The sequence below is a fragment of the Callospermophilus lateralis genome, unplaced genomic scaffold (genome assembly GCF_048772815.1).
Source record: "Callospermophilus lateralis isolate mCalLat2 unplaced genomic scaffold, mCalLat2.hap1 Scaffold_2916, whole genome shotgun sequence".
In the NCBI taxonomy this organism is placed as follows: Eukaryota; Metazoa; Chordata; class Mammalia; order Rodentia; family Sciuridae; genus Callospermophilus; species Callospermophilus lateralis.
The window spans coordinates 9297-29625 of NW_027513584.1; the positions used below are offsets into that span (position 1 = coordinate 9297).

The 20329-nt window shown below is 49.3% G+C and overlaps 1 pseudogene; it reads left to right on the plus strand.

The window, feature by feature from the left end:
- The first annotated feature begins 2068 nt into the window (after positions 1-2068).
- Positions 2069-20329, plus strand: part of LOC143640458 (protein-tyrosine kinase 2-beta-like) — a 29713-nt pseudogene continuing 11452 nt past the window's right edge.

A 20329-nucleotide genomic window follows, 5' to 3' on the forward strand; every position in this document is an offset into this window, starting at 1 on the left:
GTTCTGGAGGGGGTGGTTCCTGGGAGGGAGAGGTGGGAGTGAGCCACGAGGGATGACTGAGGAGGGAGAAGAGAAAACTTTTCAGGGATCTGGAAAACTGCCTTTCTTGATTGGTGTGTGGGTTTCACAGGTGCATTCATGTTTCAAAATCATACAGTTAAAATTGTGCATTTTAATTTATATAAGTTTTACCTTAAAAGAAGAACCACAAAATAAATTAATAGTTGAGTCACAGTTGGAGAGTAGGGGGTGGCACAGATGAAGCAGGAGGGGCAGAATGTTGGTCATTGCTGAGGCTGGGTTGTGTGTACAAGGGAAGTTATTATGCTTCTCTGTTTACCTTACATATGTTAAGGATTTTCAATAAAAAACAGCACAGGGGCCCAGCCCTAAGGAAATTAGACATTACCCTAATGAGTTTTAACTGGGGAGAGGGAATGCTCTCAGTTTAAACACCTCAACTGGGAACTCCAGATGGGGCTCAGGAGTGAAAAGGGGTTGGGTACCATATCATGAGGACCTTGTGGACAGAGTGGTAAAGATGAGTGGTATAAGTGGGTGGAGAGTGACGAAACTGTCTACTTCACATCCTCTTACCCATGTCCCTCTCCCAGTGGGTAGCCTAGGTCATTGCCCTCTTCCACATCCTGAGCGTCAATTGATTCCCATGCTGATTTGTTACAACTGATGACATGTTCATGCTATGCCTCAGTTTCCCCAGCTCTCTCACAGATCAGTAGTCAACTTCTCTGCAGTAGTCAACTTTCTCTGAGGGGAAAGGGAGGTTTTAGGCTGAGGGTCTTCTAGCATCCTGGTAGGAGATAGCTGGACCCAGACACATGTGTGCTTGGGCAGATGAACAACTGGGCATTTCTTCATAGTCATATTATTTTAATATTAGTTTAACATTCTCCTAGTGGAGATAGAAAGAAACAGATTTTCTTCTGAGAAAAAAGATGTCATATCTCCTTCTTTTTGTTCCAATTAAGAGATTAGCTGCATTTTATTTACTAAATTAGAGAATTTCTTGGAAGGCATGGTAAAAAATAGCAACAACAAAAAAATCATGAAATCTAAATAATAAACTGCCTCTGCTCTTCCTGGTCAGAACAGCAACTGCCTGGGCATCGATCCGTCTGTCACACCACCAAGCCATCCAACAGGATAGGTCAGTGCCTGCGGGCTTCTAAGTTTGCATCTGAGCCATCTCTCTGCTGTCAAGAGTCGGCTTCAGTCACCCATTACGTGTGGAACCACATAAGAGGCTTGAGGAAAAATGTTGCAAAAGTGATGTCAGAACAAGGCAAGGCCTCAGAGGTTCACATCCAGGCAGCCAGCTGCCCAAGTGGCCCTCCTGTCAATCCAGCTCTGGCTCTGGCCAGGAAGCTAGGACATCAGGCTGTGGGCAAGTGGCCCAGTTAACTAGAGGCCACCTTTATTGTCATATCTTCATTTCCTATGACCATCCTTCTTGTGTAGGGACTGTGCCACTTGCTCCCTTGAGGTGAGTCTTGTCCTTCTGTATTGCCCTCTCCATCATCCCAGTGAATCAGCTTGGCCTAGTAGAAATCTAGAGTCCAGCAGGCCAGGGTTCAAAATCCCAGCATAATGCCATGGCTTGTGTGACCTACATCAGTTTCCTCTTTGTCACACAAGGACAGTGACACCTGCTTATTTCCCCATGTTGGACAGATTCAGTGAAATCGTGTGTGTAAAGTATCTAGCAGTGCCTGGTCTGGTACTCAGTAAGGATGGTGAACTTGGGAACCATTGCGAAGGTGCTTTTTACATGGCAGGTGCTCAGTGAGTATTAACTGGTTCAACTGGAATGCGTGCAGAAGCATAGCACCTGTGTTGTCTCCTCAGTTCTGTCTCTGTCTCATTTTGGCTAAATGAACAGCATTTGTTCATTCACAACATACAGCTCACTGTGTACCACATCTTGCACTAAGTGCTAGGGAATCAGAAACAAGTACATCGATAAGGCAGAATCCCACCCTAGAGAATCACACACCCTGGGGAACCCAGTAAGGAACACCCCTGAGTTGTGTCCCTCTCTTCTCTGCAGGAAATCATCACCTCCGTCCTGCTAAGTGGGTGGATTGGGCCCAACATCCAGGTTCCTGAGTGCTATGGACTGAGGCTAAAGCACATGAAGTCAGATGAGATCCACTGGCTGCACCCCCAGATGAAGGTGGGAGAGGTGCAGGACAAGTATGAATGTCTACACGTGGAGGATGAGTGGAGGTAGGAATGTGGGGTGGGGAAGCCCTGGAGGTCCTCCCCAAAGCACTCCCCATCCTCAGAATCTTCTAGAAAATCCAAGTGGCATCGTAGACTTAGACCTCCTACAATATCTAATGCATGCATTTTCAAAGCCTGACGTGGACTCACAGTAAATCTGTATCCAGAAATGTTCCCAGTTGGGATACTGTAGTGCTATGGTGAAGGGGAGCAAAGGATAGGGAGGATGGAGGGACCCACTTCCTCCTGGAGATTCGAGCTTCCTTGCATCACCCAGAGTCTGACTGCCTATCACAGGTATGACCTTCAAATCTGCTACTTGCCGGAAGACTTCACGGAGAGCCTGAAAGAGAACAGGACCATGCTGCTTTATTTTTACCAACTGATAAAAAGTTCCTCCAGAGTCCCATTGCACCCTCCAGACCAAGTGTATCCATAGGATGATGGAAAGACAAAGCCCAGATTTGTCTTTTTTGCTATGCCTGAGGATCATTGTCAGTTGTTCCAACCTTGGTGCAGACCAACCTGTTCCATAAGCTCCCAGCTCCTCTAGGACTTCCTTGGCTTCCCAGGTGATTGGGCTAATTAAGCAGGAGCAGGTTAACATACAGGCCCTGGGGTCTTTCATAACTGGTTTTTAGCCAGCTCTGCCATTTACTAACCAGAGACTTCATTTACCTGCATGAAACTGTCTCCTCGTCTATAAAATACTAATACCTACTCAATGGGGGCTATTGTGAGGATCAAATGACATCATTGGCACTGTGCAGGTAAGCTGTCTCTGGGAAGATGAGACCCCTGGTTTAGAGCACCTGCCAATTCCCATGGTGTAAATGCTCCTTCCAAGACCTGATTCAAGCTACCAATGGGATATTCACCAGTTCATAAAACTTCTAAAGATGTGATAACTGGCTCTCTTGAACAATTGCCAAGCCTCTTTGACATGCCATAGCATTAAATAAGTGCCCAGCACCTGTGTGAAGATGTGCCAAGGAAGAGTGAGCTACTTCCATTATTTTCTAGCTTGTCTCAGCTGCATCTCCCCTCTGGTTTCCTGAACACTAATCCAGACAGGGCTTTGGAAAAATTAATGACTCCTCCCCAAATATGGGGGGGTCGGTTCTCTCCAAATTGGGATGGGGTGAAGACTCTGAAGCAGGAAGAGAATGTGTATAAAAGTTCACCTGTGAAGGGGCTCAGGGGCCCAGGGGGCAGAGGCAGAGCTGAGAGGGAGCTCCCATCCTGCTCCCCATCCCTGCTCAGTGCTTGTCTGTGGTTAGGTGAGCATGAGACGGCTCAGAGGCAGAGGTGTGTCACCTCCTGGGGCCTCTGCTCAGGGAAGGGGACAATGAGGGTGTGAGTCTGAACTGTGATCCTTCTCTTGCCAGGTCCGGAGTGACTACATGCAGTGCTATGCCAGCAAGGTCAGCGAAGGCATGGCCCTGCAGCTGGGCTGTCTGGACCTCAGGTAAGTGGCCTCAAGGTTTCACCTGGGAGAGCTGGGCCAGAGGCTGGCCTGGACTTTCAAGCATCTAGGGTGGAAGTGGGAGTAGGCATGTGAGAGCTGAGAAGGGGAGGATAGGAAGCCAGCAGAGTGGGCCTCTGAGGTGCTCATCATCTGGTCCTTGGAATAAATGGGAGAGAAGGACCAGCTCAATCTGCTCAGTCCCCACCCCCTGCCCTGCCCTTTTCTCTGGGCTGCCTGCTTCTCCCTCTGTCCTTTTCAAGTGTTTCTGCAAATGCTTCAGAGCACAAGGCCAGGCCCTGGGGATATTGGTATGTAGGGGTACCCATCTTTGCTGCTCACTATAGCACCACAGCTCCAGGAGGTACTCTGTGTGAAATTAGCACAGCATTCAGCGATGTCCTCGAGCTCACAGTGTTTGGGAGGTGACAGATTTGTACATGGTATGATTTTCTGAACTCTTCCAGGGATGTGACTCTTGCTTGAAAATCATGGGTAACAGTCTCTTGTCCTGTTAACATCACAGATTATACACTTTGCCTATGGCTAAGGGCATCACCAGGAAAAGAGTATGCATTGTTTCTTGGTGTAAAAGAGAAGTATGGTAGGTGCAGCAGACATGAGATTAGGGACATGAATCCTCTGTGGACTCAGATCAGATCCTATCTGGAGAATTGGATATAATGATGTACAGCACAGGTCAGAAGCTGGGCTTTCTGGGCATGCATCCTGGGGCTTGCATTGACTCTGTTATTCTGGGCAAGTCGTCTGATCTCCCTGTGCCTCAGTTCCTTCATTTGTAAAATCGGAATGATGGAACAACTTCACAGGGTTGTTAGGAGGAATTAGTGAGTTACTATATTTCAAGTACTTACAACCATGACAGGGACTAAAGTGTTCTGTAACTGTGTATTTACTTGGCTGACATTTTTCTCTCAACCCTTATTTTATTTACTTATTTGTCTCTAATAGACTTTTGTTCAGAGAAGTTTTAGATTTGCAGCAAAACTGAGCAGATGGCACAGAGTTCTCTTGTGCCTTCTCTCCCATACCCGCACAGTGCTCCATCATTGCCACTCTGCGAGTGTGGAGCAATTGCTCCGATTGATGCATCATTATCACCCAAATGCCACAGTGCACATGAAGCTTCTCTCCTGGAGGTGCACATTCTCGGGGTTTGGACAAATGCTTGCATCCACAACTATAATATCATATGGGCTAGTTTCACTGCCCCCAAAATGCTGCATGTCCCCCCTCTTCATCCCTCCCTCCCACTTACTCCCCGCAACTTCTGGGCTTTAAATTGTCACCTTGTTTTGCCTTTTGCAGAATATCATATAGTTGAAGTGCAGCCTAACTGATGTTTTATTGATCTAGTGAAGATGCTTTACAAATGCCAACTATATTATTTAATCTAAATCTCCTGCTCTAAGTTAAAATGTGAAACTCATGGCCTATATGCTAGAAATAAGTTTGAGGAACCAAATGATTTGTCCCCCTGTGGCATCTTAAACAGACTCAGTTTTCCCCAGGTAAGAAGACCCTCTGTCTTACTGTGCCTGGAGTTCAGTGGCCTCCATTCACTGGGTAGCTCCATCCCCGTGTCTCCCAGCATGCTTATTTTCTTATGAATGACAGCTACTTATGTTGCTTGACAATATATTCAAAGACACCATTTATTAAAAATTGTTCAGGACATAATATTGTATTTTTATGCTCCTATTGGAGGTTTTTTCTATAATTTCATGCTTTAGATGTTCTTGACCCTGTGATATGAAAATATTTTCCTAGATTTCTTTTTCTAGCTTTATAATGGTTTTATTGCTTATATTTATCTATGTTTAATCTATATCTATATTTATCTATATTTAGAAAATAAATATTCTAGATAATAGTTTGAGGTGAGGATCCAACCTTCCTATTTTCTAAACAGGGTGAGCAGTCTGAGCTCATTGCTTCGGGGTCATAAGTTACTTGATTCTCTCTGCTTATAGTATTAGTAGCACAAAACTGGTCTCAGATGTCTATAGGACACCTGGCTTAAAGGATTACTGAGTTATTATTTTTTTCTTCTTGGTACTAGGGATTTAACCTAAGGGTGCTTTATCACTGAGCTACATCCTCAGCCCTTTTTATTTTTAATTTTGGATCTCACTAAGTTGCTGAGGCTGGCCTCTAACTTGAGGCTCCCCTGTCTCAGCCTCCCAAATCACTGGGATTGCAAGCATCAGTTACTTTAATGTAAGATTGGACAGTGTCTGAAATAGTCAGTGAAATGACTAGACACAGCAATCCTGACAGGGAAGGGAGGCTGGCATATGCAGGGACATTGGCTATTTGGTCTCAGCTGAAACTACCATTGCTACAAATAAATATGTCAGTCATGCATCAGTTACTAATGGAGATACATTCTGATAAATGCATCATTAGGTAACTTCATTGTCACATTAACACAATAGAGTCCATTTACACAAACAAAGACAGCTATGACTCTAGGTGATATAATCTTATGAGACCACCATGATATGTGTGGTCCATTGTTGACCAAAAGGTCATTACGTGGCATCTGACCGTACATACAAGTTTTCATGAATGCATATATTTTTAGGAGAAATGAGACTTGAAGAAGATGTGTCATATATTAATTGATGCCACCTCTGGTGGTAGGATTATGAATTATTTATATTTTCTTTTACAAATTCAAAAATTTTAACATGTTCATTTAATTATTGTTTAGGTGAACACACAAACATATGTACACATTTCAGAGATAGCAAATAGGCAAAAAAGAAAGTGCCCAGGAACCCAGGACCTGAAGGTGCAGGTGGTGTTCCTGGCCTCCTGGGCTTGGCCGCCATCTTCTTCCTCAGCCTCAGAGCCCACAGCCCAGGAACTGGGTCTCCCAGAGCATGAGGATGTTGCCTTTCTGGGAACAAAGTCTGGGGGATTTCCTAGTCCTCACTGTTTTCTGAAGATCCAATTTTACCCCCCAGCCACCTTGCTCCCTCTCCGCAAATCCCACCTCTGGCAGGGGAAGGGCCTCCAGGCCAAATCCTGGGCATGAGTGCCCTTTTATTTTATTTTATTTTATTTTACAGCCCTGATGGCCTTCTTCTCTAGTTACCGAGTCTCCCCTCTGTAACTCCTTTCTCTCCAGGCAGTTCTTCACAACGCCCTTGACAAGAAGTCCAGCTTCCAGCTCTTGGAGTAAGTGCAGGGCTGCCTCCTGACCTGCCTCCTTTCCTTCCTTCCAGAGCCTCCTTTCCCACTCAGCCCTGGACCAGAGCGGGGTAGTCAGGGCCTTTCTCTTTGTCCCCAAGCCCTGGTACCTCCTCCCGACTAGCCAGAAGTCCTGAGCTGGAGAGAAGGAGAGTCAAATGCTGCTTCTATTTCCCTGTTTTCAGAAAGGAAGTGGGACTCGACCTGTTTTTCCCAAAGCAGATGCAGGAGAATTTAAAGGTGAGAAAATCAAAGGGTGAGGGGCCCAGAAAACCCTTCTTTGTGCAGATCCCCTGGGCTAGAACTACAAGGATTGGGCTGGGGATCCTCAAAGAAGCTGGGGCATCTGTGCTGTCTTGAGCCAGGACATTGGACAGCCAAATGCCCCCAGTGGGCCACTTCTGTGGTGGAGAATCAGGACGGGCTGCACTTGGCTCTAGCCTCCCAAGAGGCAGTCTGAGCCCTGGGAGGCTGACTTCGCTGCCTCCCACTCAGGGTTAGGGTGGGCCCTGCCTGAGACCACTGAGTGTGTTTTGAGGAACAGGTCAGTGTTGCTTTCACGGCAGGAGCCCTGGGGGCATATTCCAGCATGGGCATCCTCCCAGTGAGACCTAGTGGAAGGACAGGTGCCAGGAGGGGCAGGGCCTGGCTCATCACTGCCAACCTTTCCCCAGCGTAAGCAGTTCTGGAAGATGATCCAGCAGACCTTTCAGCAGTACGCCTCACACCAGGAGAAGTGTGTCATGAAGTTTTTCAATACCCTGGCGGGCTTTGCCAACATCGATCAGGAGACCTATCGCTGTGAACTTGTTGTAATGACCACCCTCCTTATTCTCTCTGGGCCTGGGTTCTGGGCCTGGCAGGCTAGGGGGCCAGGGAGCCATTTGGGGCCAGGAACAGTGTTCAGACAGCAGGGCTTTGCTGTTACCTGCCTGTGGCGGAACTCATGTTAATCCATGTGCCAAGCAGGGAGCTGAATGTTGGCCTCCAGCTGTGGGAGGTGGGCAGGTGGGCAGTTATCCAGAGGGGTGAGCTGTAGAGACAGTGGTCCCTGTCTAGCTTCATGAGGCTTTCTTAGAGTGTCAACACACCAGGTGGCAGAAAAGAGATAACAGTCCTCTCTCTCCTCTATTACAGCAAGGGTGGAACATTACAGTGGACCTGGCCATTGGCCCCAAAGGCATCCGCCAGCTGACAAGTCAAGATGCAAAGGTAGAGAGCACTGAGGCCATGCCAGCCCCTGGCTCTAGGTCTTAGATTTCTGACTCCTTCTCTGTCTGCCCAATCATTCATCTTCCCCCATTCCTGAGAGCAGAGAGCCACACCCTTGGCGTGAGCTCTGTGGACAGTGTTTGGGGATGCCAGCTTGAGCAGATGGCTCCTTATTGCAGACATAGGTGCAGAGAGAGAGAAAAGGACATGCTTGACATTCTCCTGGTACAGAGAGAAGAGTAGCTCTGTAAGTGGCAAAGGGAGGCAGTTCTGGGTCCAGTTCTGATTCTACTGCCACCTTGACGTATAACCTTGGGCAAGTCCTGCCTTTCTCCACACCCCATTTTCTCTTCTGTAAGGTGAGGGGCTTGGACTTGATGATCCTTCCAGACTTTCTCCCTTCATCTGCAGAGAGACTCCCAGTCGCTCCTCCCTCCCCCTACTGACCCATCTGTATTGCCTGATCCCAGCAATGGGATGCTCTTAAGGCCCCCTTCTTCTCCACAGCCCACCTGCCTGGCTGAGTTCAAGAAGATCAGGTCCATCAGGTGCCTCCCACTGGAGGAGGGCCAGGCTGTCCTGCAGCTGGGTATTGAAGGCGCACCCCAGGTAAGCCTCTCTGGACACCTGGAGTCTCTTCAGGGGTATCACTTTGGGTTAGGATGCCCTTGGGTCGACATGACTGTGACAAGCAGGCAGCCAGGGCTTCAGTGGCTTTGAGGATCTTGTTAAGAAAACTGCACCCATGCCCTAACAAGGTGCTGGGATGACGGTTTGTATTTTTATTTTAATGTCAGGAAAGAAGTAGGGTCTAATATTGACCAAGTAAAAATGACTTATAGGTCAAGATCCCAGGGATGAGGGGATTTCATGGTGGAAGAATCAGAGACCTCCAACTGCAGAGCATCTATCTCTGCTCTCACCAGTCTGTCCCTGCTCCACTCTGTTTTCCATTTTTCAGTTTCTGCTTTACATAGGGAGCACCCCACGTAGTACAAGGCATCCTGCTTTCTCACTAGTCTTCCCAGAGCTCAAGGTGGTTAGTAGGAGGGAGCACAAGCACACCCACTAGTGGCAACAGAGAAGGCCAGCAGAGATGGGAGGAAGTGTGGGTTGGGGTTGGGGGTCCTGCAGCAGGGTTGGAGATGAAGGTCCTGCAGCCTCTCAAGCAGCACTAGAGGGTACAGTGTAGCCAAGGCTTGAGGTCTCACCTTTGGCTGGCTTTTTCTCTGCAGTCTTTGTCCATCAAAACCTCATCTCTGGCAGAGGCTGAGAACATGGCTGACCTCTAAGATGGTTACTGCCAGCTTCAGGGGAAACATAAAGGCTCTCTCCTCATCCATCCCAAGAAAGGTAAGTTTCTCTAAAAGGCACAGTGGACAGCTGCATGCTGAGCCAAGCCTGCAGGGTGATGTGGAGGCATGGGGGGTGTGGAGCCATTGGCCCTTGAACAAATGCGTTCTTTTTTTTTTTTTTGAGCTTTAAAATATGTGATTATTTTTATTCCTTTTCTCAAATGTGAGTGAATCAAAGGTTCAACATTGGCATTCCATTTGGATCACAAGCGGAAGGACATTTCAAAGACAAAAGCCCATCAGAGAATACAAATTGTTTCTAAGTCTTCAAAGTTCAAATGTAATAACCATTTGCAAGATCAGTTTAGTGGATATCAATGGCCATTGAGATTGCATTCACTTAAGGAGGACATCAAAGGAAACCAGAGTTCTCACCACATGTGATTTATGGATTTGGCTTGAACACTTGTAATTACTTCTTTTGCACTGGAGGAAGAGTATAGATGCATGAGAGCCACCAAGTTCCAATCCATCTGAAACAAATGCGTTCTTCAGGGGTGTGAGGAGGCACTCAAGCAGCCCTGCAGGTGCTTCCTGTGGGGCCATCCTGGGTCGCCAGCTACAGGCCCTGGTCCTGGACAGCCACCCCTGGTCCTGCTAGTCTGAGCTTCATAGAGGCCAGCTTCTGGAAGTGCTGTATTTGTAGTACCAGGGAGATCAGAGCCATTGCTAGGACATGGGTGGACCTTCCTCATTTTGGGACCAGGGTCAGCAACTAGCTCTGAGATGGATCACAGGGTGCTGGCAGGAAGCCTACAAGGAGGATTCTGATTCTGGTCCAAAGCCTACATAGCTTCCACCCTGATGCTGAGAGGGGACAGAAGGTGGGGAGGGGTCTCCTTGTGGAGCAATGACAGGCCCTCCATCCATCCTGGACTCTGTGTCCCTGGCTCCGATCTACCCTCCTGTCCTCTCTCTCCAGATGGTGAGATGCGAAACAGCCTGCCCCAGATCTCCATCCTGTGAGTACAGTGGGGATTTGGAAGGGCCCTGAGCTCAGCCAGTGTGTGCTGGGAGGAGGATGAACAAGCAGGGTGCCCCCACCCCCTCATTTTTGAGAGAACTCTAGACCCTGGCCTTTCCCACAGTGTGTTGCCCTCCATGCAGCCCCCTGGTGACATCCAGGAAGGATTGCTGCTGAGCCCCATCCCAGGCCCAGGCCATGCCCCAGCTTGTTGCAGCCAGGTGGGCTACTTCTGCTATCAGGCGGTGGGTAAGGGGGACCAAAGCTCTGGGGGAGCTTTGCAAGCTCTGGGTTTATCTGCCTCCTGCCCTCTCACCTCCTGCAGAAACCTAGAGGCGAGGTGGTCCCACCTCTCAGAAAGCTGCAGCATAGGTAAGCCTGCCCACCCTGCCCACGGCCTGTGCCCACCCTGTCCATGGCCTGTGCCCACCTCCCCATGTTTGGTCCCTCTGCCTGCTCTTCTGACCATTCCCTCCAAGTTACAGAAAACAACCTTTCCTATCCCTTCTCAGCGCTGGCTTTAGAATATCGCCAGTTGTAATAGCAAGCATATATTGAGTAGTCTGTACACATACTGAGTTTGTCATAACGAGAGGTGGCTCCAAACAAAATCCACAGACCACATGACTACAGATAGACATTGATTTCTCACAGTTTCAGAGGCTGGCATGTCCAAGGTCAAGGAACCAGCAGATTCAGGTGACTGCCTTATCACTGTGTGCTCCTGTGGGGCAGAAAGAAGGAACTCTGGTGGCCATTCCTCCTCTTATAAGGACACTAATCTTGTAATGGGGGCTCCACTCCCTGACCTCATCTAATTGCCCCTCCAAGCTGCATATCCTAAAACCATCAAATTTTGAGTTTGGGCTTTGAGACACAAGCACACAGTTCATAATGGTTTTAAATGGGTGGTAGGCATGTTTGAAGGAGATGGATTTGCCCTAGATAACAAAACAGAGACTTGAGCCAAGACACCCCAGGCTCAGTGGCTGCCCCAAAGCCTGGAACAGGAGCCACAGACTTGCCCAGCTTCCCCCCCCTTCAGCACCCTGACCTCTGGCTGTGCTGGGCTCCAAGTGGGAGCCACAACCAGGTTCCTTGCCTTATGAGACATCTCACCCATGTGCTGGGCATCCTCCTGTCATTCCAGAGTCAGACATCTATGCAGAGATTCCCAACGAGACCTTGAGACGACCGGGAGGTAGGTCCTGGACCCCACCAAGGTGACCAGTCAGGGGTCTGGGAAGTGACATGATGAGGATTCCTGGGACACTACCGTGGAGCTTCCTGCCCTCCCTTCCTCCTGCCCCAAGTGTGCTCAGGAAGCAGCCAACCTGGGATCCTGTGGGTTGAGAGATGTGGTCCTCCCCTGATGGATTGTGTGCTTTTGTGTGTCTGTGGGATATGGGGGTTCTAAGAACATGAACCTGGGACCCAGGAAACGGGGTGATGGATCCTCCATGGATCTGGAGCAGTGGAACATTCTAGATCCCCTTTCCCAGCCCAGCCTGTGCCTTTTGGCTGAGGTGTTATGGGGTTCTGGGGCACCAGGGGATGCCAGCTAGTCTGTGTGCCCAGAGGCTGTGTTCTCCATCTGTGCAGGTCCACAGTATGGCATTGCCTTCGAGGATGTGGTTCTCAACCGTGTTCTAGGAGAAGGCTTCTTTGGGGAGGTCTATGAAGGGGTCCACACAAATCACGTGAGTCCCAGACTCTTCCTGACTCTTTGTCCACCTGTGTAGGGGTGAGGCTTTGGTAGGAGAATACACGGAGGGCAGGAGGGTGGACCCTGCCAAGTGGAAGTTCATCCGGGGCACCTCTAGGTGGACAGGCTTCACCTTTGTGGCCATGCTCAGCAAGCCTGGGGAGGGCAGCGCTGGGGTGTGGGCAGGGAAGGAAGGAAGCACAGTTTGAAGCCAAGTTTAGAGAGAACAGGGCCAGCCAGCCCACATTTCATGAAGGCCTGGGGTCACCTGCTAACCAGGGCAGATCACGCGGCCCCTCATCTCAGCATCTTGGTCTGAACAGCTGAGCTTGAGCTCTTTGATCTCCAAACCTCATTCTGGGTCTAACCCAGCCTGGTCCAGAAGAAAGGGGAAGAAGAGGAAGAGAAGGGGAAAGGGGAGAGAAATTGAAGGAAGGAAGGGGTGGTGTGTCCTGCAGAGGCCAGGTCGCCTTGCCCCTCAGCAGTTGGCAAAGTCCGTGGGAAGGACCTACTGAGGCAAGGGCGGGAACGGTTTCCTTTGAGCACTAGGCTGGACCAAGCTTCCCTAAACCCTCTTGTTGCAGAAAGGGGATAAAATCAATGTGGCTGTCAAGACCTGCAAGAAGGACTGCACCCTGGACAATAAGGAGAAGTTCATGAGCGAGGCAGGTAGGCACACCTGGGCGGGGCCCAGACTCCCTGGCCTTCTAAGGAAGAGGAGAGGGGAGGGCTCTCCTTCCGCTTTCCCCATTCCCCTGTGTGACCTCCTGCTCCCACTTCAGTGATCATGAAGAATCTCGACCACCCCCACATCGTGAAGCTGATTGCATCTTCGAAGAGGAGCCCACTTGGATCATCATGGATCTGTACTTCTATGGGGAGGTGAGCTGAAGGAAGCAGGCCAGGCACCCTGAAGATAGCTGGGACACCAAGGGAGCAAAGGACACTTCTCCCAGTTTCCTGCCTTCCATACTCAGCAGAAGCAGAGGCCCTGTTAATAGAGGAAGTCGCCAGAACATCTTGCTGACTTGGGGTTTGCCCCAGAGGAAGGGGAGGGTCAGTGGCTGCCAGCAGCCCTGGTTCCATGCTGGGGACATGACAGCACCTCCCTTCCCACAGCTGGGCCACTATCTAGAGCGAAATAAGAACCCCCTGAAGGTGCCCACCCTTGTCCTGTATGCGCTGCAGATATGCAAAGCCATGGCCTACCTGGAGAGCATCAGCTGTGTGCACAGGTGGGTACACGGAGACAGCAGAAAAGCGAAGCCCATCCCTAACCCCAGAGGAAACTGAGTATCAGGGCCAGAGTCCCACAGGGAGGAGCTGGAGTCCCTGCCTGGGCCTGCACCAAGCAGCTTAGAGCACTTGAGCACCTCTACAAAGTGTTTTCTCACTAAAAAGCCAAAACAGTTGTGTGGGCCTCAGAGAACTCTCAATAGAAGTAGCTCCAGAGCAACTCCAAAGCTTAGCGTCTGACTGTAGCTGAGACCTTCTGCCCCTCCCCTGAAATGCCAGGAAAACTCCTCCCACCCTCTCAGAGCTTCACCTCCTCCAGCCTGCCCACTTAGCTGCCAGGGGTCCAGGAAGAGGATCTGAGCTAATAGAGCACCTGGAGATCCTGAGGTTGAGGCCCAGCACCACCCTCATTCCCCAGCCCCTGGGGCTGTGGAGCTATCTCTTCCCCACCTGGCCTTGTTCCCATTCCCTAAGAGGAGGCTACTGCCATGGGAACATAGCCCCAGGAGACTACCTGGGCACTTACCAGGTGCTTCCCCACCACTGACGTGGCTTGTGTGGCCTTGTGCCTGACCCTATGCAAAGCCACACAGGAAGCATCCATTCATTCAGTGAGTATTATGGAGCTCCTCCTGGGTGCCAGGCACTGTCCTAAATTCTGGGACAAAGTTGTCACCCAAACAGACAAACCTTGTCCTTGTGAAGCTCATGTCCTAGCATGAACGTCAGGTAAATCATGTCAGTGGCTGTAGGGTAAGGGAGTGGAATGATGGGTCTGGCCCCTTGGGGAACTTAAGCCTGCATGCTTTCATGTCAGCATTTTAACAACAGAAGCAGACTTTTTGTAGCAGAGCTGCCTGCGAGAAGCCAACGCGCCCACTGGTTTGGGGTGGGGAGCCATGCTAGGACCAAGGCCATCAGTACCAGTAGCTCCTCTAGGAGGCTGGAACTCAGCTCGCAGGAAGCTAACTGTATACAACCTCTTCCTTCACTCACCTGCTTGGAACCTTCCTTCAGCTCTCCCACCTGCCCCAGGGTCCTAGGCAGTGCCTCATCCTGGTATCCACATCCTTCTCTAGGGATATCACCATCTGGAACATCCTGGTGGCCTCCCCAGAGTATGTGAAGCTGGGGAACTTTGGCCTTTCTTGATACATTCAGGATGACACATATTACAAGGATGAAGGAACTTCCAGCCCCTGCTTTGTCTCTGAAACCAAAATCTCAGGAGCCTACAACTGGGGAGCCCAGACCATGAGCTTCCTGACAGTAGGTTGTTTTTCTGGAAAGTTCTAGATCTTTCTTCCCTTAATAATACCTGTAAACCTCTTTGCCCACCCCAAGCCTCTGTGACTCGTCTCCCCATCAAATGGATGTCCCCCAAATCCATTAAATTCTGCCGCTTCATGACAGCCAGTGACATCTGGATGTTTGGTATGAGGCAATTCAGGAGAGTGGGGAAATGGGCTCAAATTTTCCGTGCGGGTTGACCAAGAGGAGGATGATCCCTTCACCCAAATAGCCCATTTCACTGTGGCCACTGAGAACTCCCAGAGGTGGGGAGGTGGTGGTAGAGTCATAGGTGACATGAGCCAAGGACTGGCCTAGAAAATCTGGGTTCATCCTCCTGTAAAAGGCTCTGATAAGCATGGACCCCACCAACCAGCTCTGAGGACAAATATGGGGATGCCTTGGAGGGGAGATTCAAACACAAAACTCAGGTTTTTCATGAAAGGAGAAGCAGGGAGTGGAGAGTGCCTAGCTGGGTGTGAATTGGCAACCTCACCAAACACAGCACTTCAGGTTACCTGCCAGTTCTCCCACAGCTGACTATAAACCTCATCATTGTTACCCCCATTTTCCAAGTAAGAAAACTGAGGCTCAGACCATTAAGGGGCTTGCCCATGATCATACAGGCTGCAAGAGGTGGTGCCTGCCCTATTATTGTAGCTCCTAACCTTCCCAAGAAGGATCTGGTGTTTCCAACATGGGCCACCTCCTGAACCTACAGAATCCAGCCAGCTCCATGTTGAGAGAGTCAGGAAGGGGAAGCCCTGGTTCATGTACCACAGATGTAGGTTATTGGTCCCTTGAGTGGACCACCATGGTGGGTAAGACCCCAGTGGCCATAGAGGGAGTTGCAAAATAACACAGACGCTCCCTGCTGGGGCCAAATGCTAATGGCCATAGTGTCCCCGGGGTGCCCACTTCCCAGCAGGGTGCCTGACCTTTCACCTCTTCCCTAAGCTATGTGCATGTGGGAGATCCTAAGCTTTGGGAAGCAGCCTTTCTTATGGCTGGAAAACAAGGATGTCATTGGGGTGCTGGAGAAAGGGGACCGGCTCCCCAAGCCTGACCTCTGTCCACCTGTTTTTTACACCCTCATGACTTGCTGCTGGGACTATGACCCCAGTGTCTGGACTCACTTCACGGAGCTCGTGTGCAGCCTCAGGTGAGCATGGGCTGGGGAGCTGGAGTGGGGGACATTGGCTGGGTTGCCCCAGAGGCAAGCTGCTGCCGGTGGCACTGAGAGGTTTACAGCTAAGTCAGTGCACTCAGGTGCTCCTCAGGCCTATGCAGCAGGTGGCCCCATTCCCATCTGCTGAATGGAAGAGTTCAGGTTCAAAGTCAGTGACTTGCCCAAGGCAGTGACAGGAGGGTCAGGACGTGTACCCAGACCTCCCTTCTGATCATCTCTGAGCCACATGACCACACAGAATGAGTTGGTCCTTGGCAGAGGCATGATGAGCATTGGGCACTCGGTACAGAAGCAGCTCTGTCAGGGGCTGAAAGGCTGAGGCCAGGTTCACTGTCAGATACTAGTTCAGAGACAAGGTGAGCCTGGGGAGGCCTTGCTCATCAGGGCATCTCCAACCCAGCCCTGTGCCTTGCTCATGCTGTGCCTAGAAGGTATTTTCTCTATTGGAATAAAAAAATGTCCAGTGCAGCCAGACCTGGTGGCACACACCTGTATCTCAGCAGCTTGGGAGACTGAGGCAGGAGGAATACAAATTCAAAGCCAGACTCAGTAACTTAGAGAGGCTCTAAGCAACTTAGGTGAGACTCCATTTCAAAATAAAATATAAAAAATATCTGGGGATGTTGCTCATTGGTTAAGCACCCCTTGGGTTCAATCCCTGGTACCAAAAAAAAAAAAAAAAAAAGATGACCCAGACACCTATTGTCTGCAGAGTTTGGCTGGAAAACACCTGTCTCCTGAGTGGGGTTCGGAGTCTGAAGCCTTATCTTTCTCAGTGCCAAGACACTTGTTCCCCTCTTACTGGAAGGTCACAGGTAAAGGGTGTTTCCATTTCAGAGGTCCAGGAGTCCCAGTTTGCTTGGTGGAATGCCTGCCATCAGTGCTCCCAAGGGTGGTCCCCTTCATTAGGCATACTTTAGCAAGGAAGTCAGCTGACCTTCTCTGTAAAGGACCAGATAGTGAATCTTTGGGGCTTCTGTCCAGTCTTCTCATCTCTGCCTCCACAGCTTAAAAACAGTCATAGGCAGTAGTGAATGAATGGGGGTAGCTGGGTTCAATAAGAATTTCAATACCATAATTTTTATGTGGCATACAATATCATTTTATTTTTATTTTTTTAATTATTAAAAAATGTGATAACCATTTTTAATTTGAAGCCATAGAAAAATAAGTGGGAGACCACATGTGGCCTTTGACCATGGTTTGCTGACCTCTGTTTTAGGAGATCTCTTGTTTAGTTGACCTTTAACAACATTAACATGTTGTTAATACTACTCATTGATATCATATAAACATATTAGCAAATTTTAGTGAGGGCAAGAAAATTACCTCTACAAACTGGCTGGTTGAAGGCAACCAAGGAGGAGGCTGGGAATGCCCAGGCAGGGGGCAGCAGGGATGACCGTGCATTTATTTGTGGGGCAGGGTCCCCAACATAGTCTGCAAAACCTCTAGCTTAAAAAGCTTCTCTGGATGGGTGTGGTATTGCACACCTGTAATCCTCTTTGGCTGGGTGTGGTATTGCATGCCTGTAATCCCCGTGACTTGGGAGACTGAGGCAGGAGGATTGCAGGTTCAAGGACTGCCTCAGAAATTAGTGAGACTCTAAGCAACTTAGCAAGACTTGTCTCAAAATAAAAATTATTTTCCTCCTTCATTGGCTGTCCTGATTAATTCATCTGCATTGTCCCTCACAAGGAAGATTGAAGAAGCCAGGGAGTTCTAGGAGAAATGTATTGAAAGCTGTACTTTGAGAGAGCAGAAGTTCTGAGTGAGGACGGTGTGGTCTTAATCCATTATGGGATCTGGAGAACCAGGGGAGCATGATGGGGTGCCTAAGATGAGAGGTGTCTCCTTTGGAGGCAATGGGCCAGCCACCCCCCCACCATGATGCAGTTTAAAGCAGGCTTCTCTGATGCAAAGGAAGGATACTCAAAGACCCAAAGGACCCCAGCTGCCTCCCTCAGTTCACAGTCCCTTCTTTAGGGGAAATAAAGGTTTTGATTATTGTTTCCCAATCTTGTAGGGGTAGGAAGGGCTGTTTTAGAGGTCAAATTTGGAGAATTCTTCCATGTAATCGTAATTTTAGAATCCTTTGATTGGCAAAATACATTGTGTTTGAAAACAAAGTACCAGGCAGTATTCAAAAGTACATAACACTCTGGGGCTGGGGATGTGGCTCAAGAGGTAGCGCGCTCACCTGGCATGCGTGCGGCCCGGGTTCAACCCTCAGCACCACATACAAACAAAGATTTTGTGTCTGCCAAAAACTAAAAATATATATATATATATAAATTTTTCTCTCTCTCTCTCTCTCTTTAAAGAAAAATAAAATAAAAACAAAAGTACATAACACTCATACCCATTTGAAAGTATGGATTGATGGAGCCTCTGCAGTAATTACAGAGGCCTCTGGGGTCTGTGATGCCCAGGTTGAGAAGCACTGAATTGGGGCAGAAAGGTGAGGGGCACTAGCATGGCTAACAGGTGAGGGTTGGGGGAGATGAATCCACAGCCCATTTGCTCACATCAGAAACCAGATGGTGAATTGTTTAATGACAAGTCAAACCCAGGCCTTCATCATGAAGTTGACTGGGACACTGGAAATCTAAACAGGGTTGGCACCAATAGCAGTCACAGAAAAGCAGGAAGTGTGGGGAGCTGGGGATATAGCAGGCTTCTGCTGCCCTGTTGGGTTAAGTCTGGCTCTCCAGGGACCTCCTCCCACCTTGGACCCATCCCTGTGGTCCTCCCAACTTGGTGCAGGGTGCCCTCAGGATCCATACCCCAGCCTGTCTCAGAGGGGTCCCCCAGGTCACTCTTCAGAAAAAACAAATGAAAATGGGATCAAGGCCCTTATCCAGGCCTCTCCTAGTTTCAATGTCATAGAGAGGAGTGACTCGCTTTGGCCCTCTCACCCTGTCTGACCTGCTGCCTTGGCAGTGACATTTATCAGATGGAGAAGGACATTGCCATAGAGCAAGAACGGAATGCTCATCTAAAATACTGGAGCCCATTGCTTCCCAGGAACCCCCACCCAAGGTAAGCCACCCCTGGCCTTGCTATTAGTTCCATGAGCCACAACAGAGCCAGTGCCTGTGTGACCCACTGCCTGTTCAATGGAAGCAGGATGCTTTCCTACAATCCTCTCTCAGTTCTGCAACTCAGCTACTTATCAATCACCCCTTGTCATCTTCATGCCCTGGCAGGTGTCATCTGAGACAGCAGACACCTTGTGGAAAAGTCATTTCTCAGAACTTTCCCTTGGGAACCTGGGCACTTTTCTTCTGAGAGTTTCCTAGGGCTAAGTTAGCTCTCCCTGAGGATACATGGATGGAGACTATCCTAAGTCCCCAAAGTCCATTCTCTGTCCATGCTCTCCATGACAGCCTTGGGCTCAGGAGCCAGAGCCCAGCTGTTCCACCATCAGGTGGGGGAGGGGTCCAGAGACCATGCCTGTATTTGTCAGCTAGAGCTGCCCTAAAAAAATCCTACAGAATGAGTGGCTTAAATCATTCACTTATGTCTCTTCTGGAGGCTGGAAGTCCAAGGCCAGGCTCTAGCAACTTTGGTATCTGGTGAGGGCCCCTTCCTAGCTTTCAGATAGCCACCTTCCTAATGTGTCCTCACCTGGTGGAAAGAAGAAACCTCTGGTCTCTCTTCCTCTTCTTATAAGGGCACTAATCCCTTTATGGGGCCCTATCCTCATGAACTCATTGAACACTAATCACCTCCCAAAATCTCTGCCTCCTAAACCATCACACTGGGGTACAGGACTTCAACATATGAACTGAGGGGAACACAAACATTCAGTCTATAATAATGCATAATGTGGACCAAGGTCTTTTCTCATTGTTCCTCCTGCCAGGCATCTGCTGCCCTTTCCCTAGGGCCCAATGCAGCTTTTATCTCCATGAAGTTTCTGTGAGTCCCTGAGCCCTCAGTGACCTCCTGCTTTGAATGTGGCTATCCATGGCTGTTTTGTCAGGCACTCCCACATACAGGGAGGCTGCACACACAGAGGTCATTAAACCCCCAATTAGCCGTAGCCCAGGTGGCAGAGGCCAGCCCCTGTGACTTCCCATCTCTCAGCATGTAACTGGTGCTCAGAAGTGGATGCAAAATTATTTTAATGATAACCTTGTCCACTATTGCTCCTTCATTGTGAATAAGGCTGAGCTACATTCAACCTGATGCTCCCCTTAGTGGGCCAACTCATTTATTAATGGGAGAAATGCAACTGACACTGCTCTATATCCTGTTTTCCAGCCCAGCCCATCCAAAGACCTCTTGCTGTTTAGACCCCCTCCACAAACCAACCTGCTCGCTCTCAAACTACAGTTCCAGGTAAATGTGTAACCAGGGGGCTTGGAATGGCCAGGCCCATCCCTTGTCAGGTGTTTCTTGAAATTCCATTCCTGTGCCATTAAGGAGTAGCAGTCATCTGCTC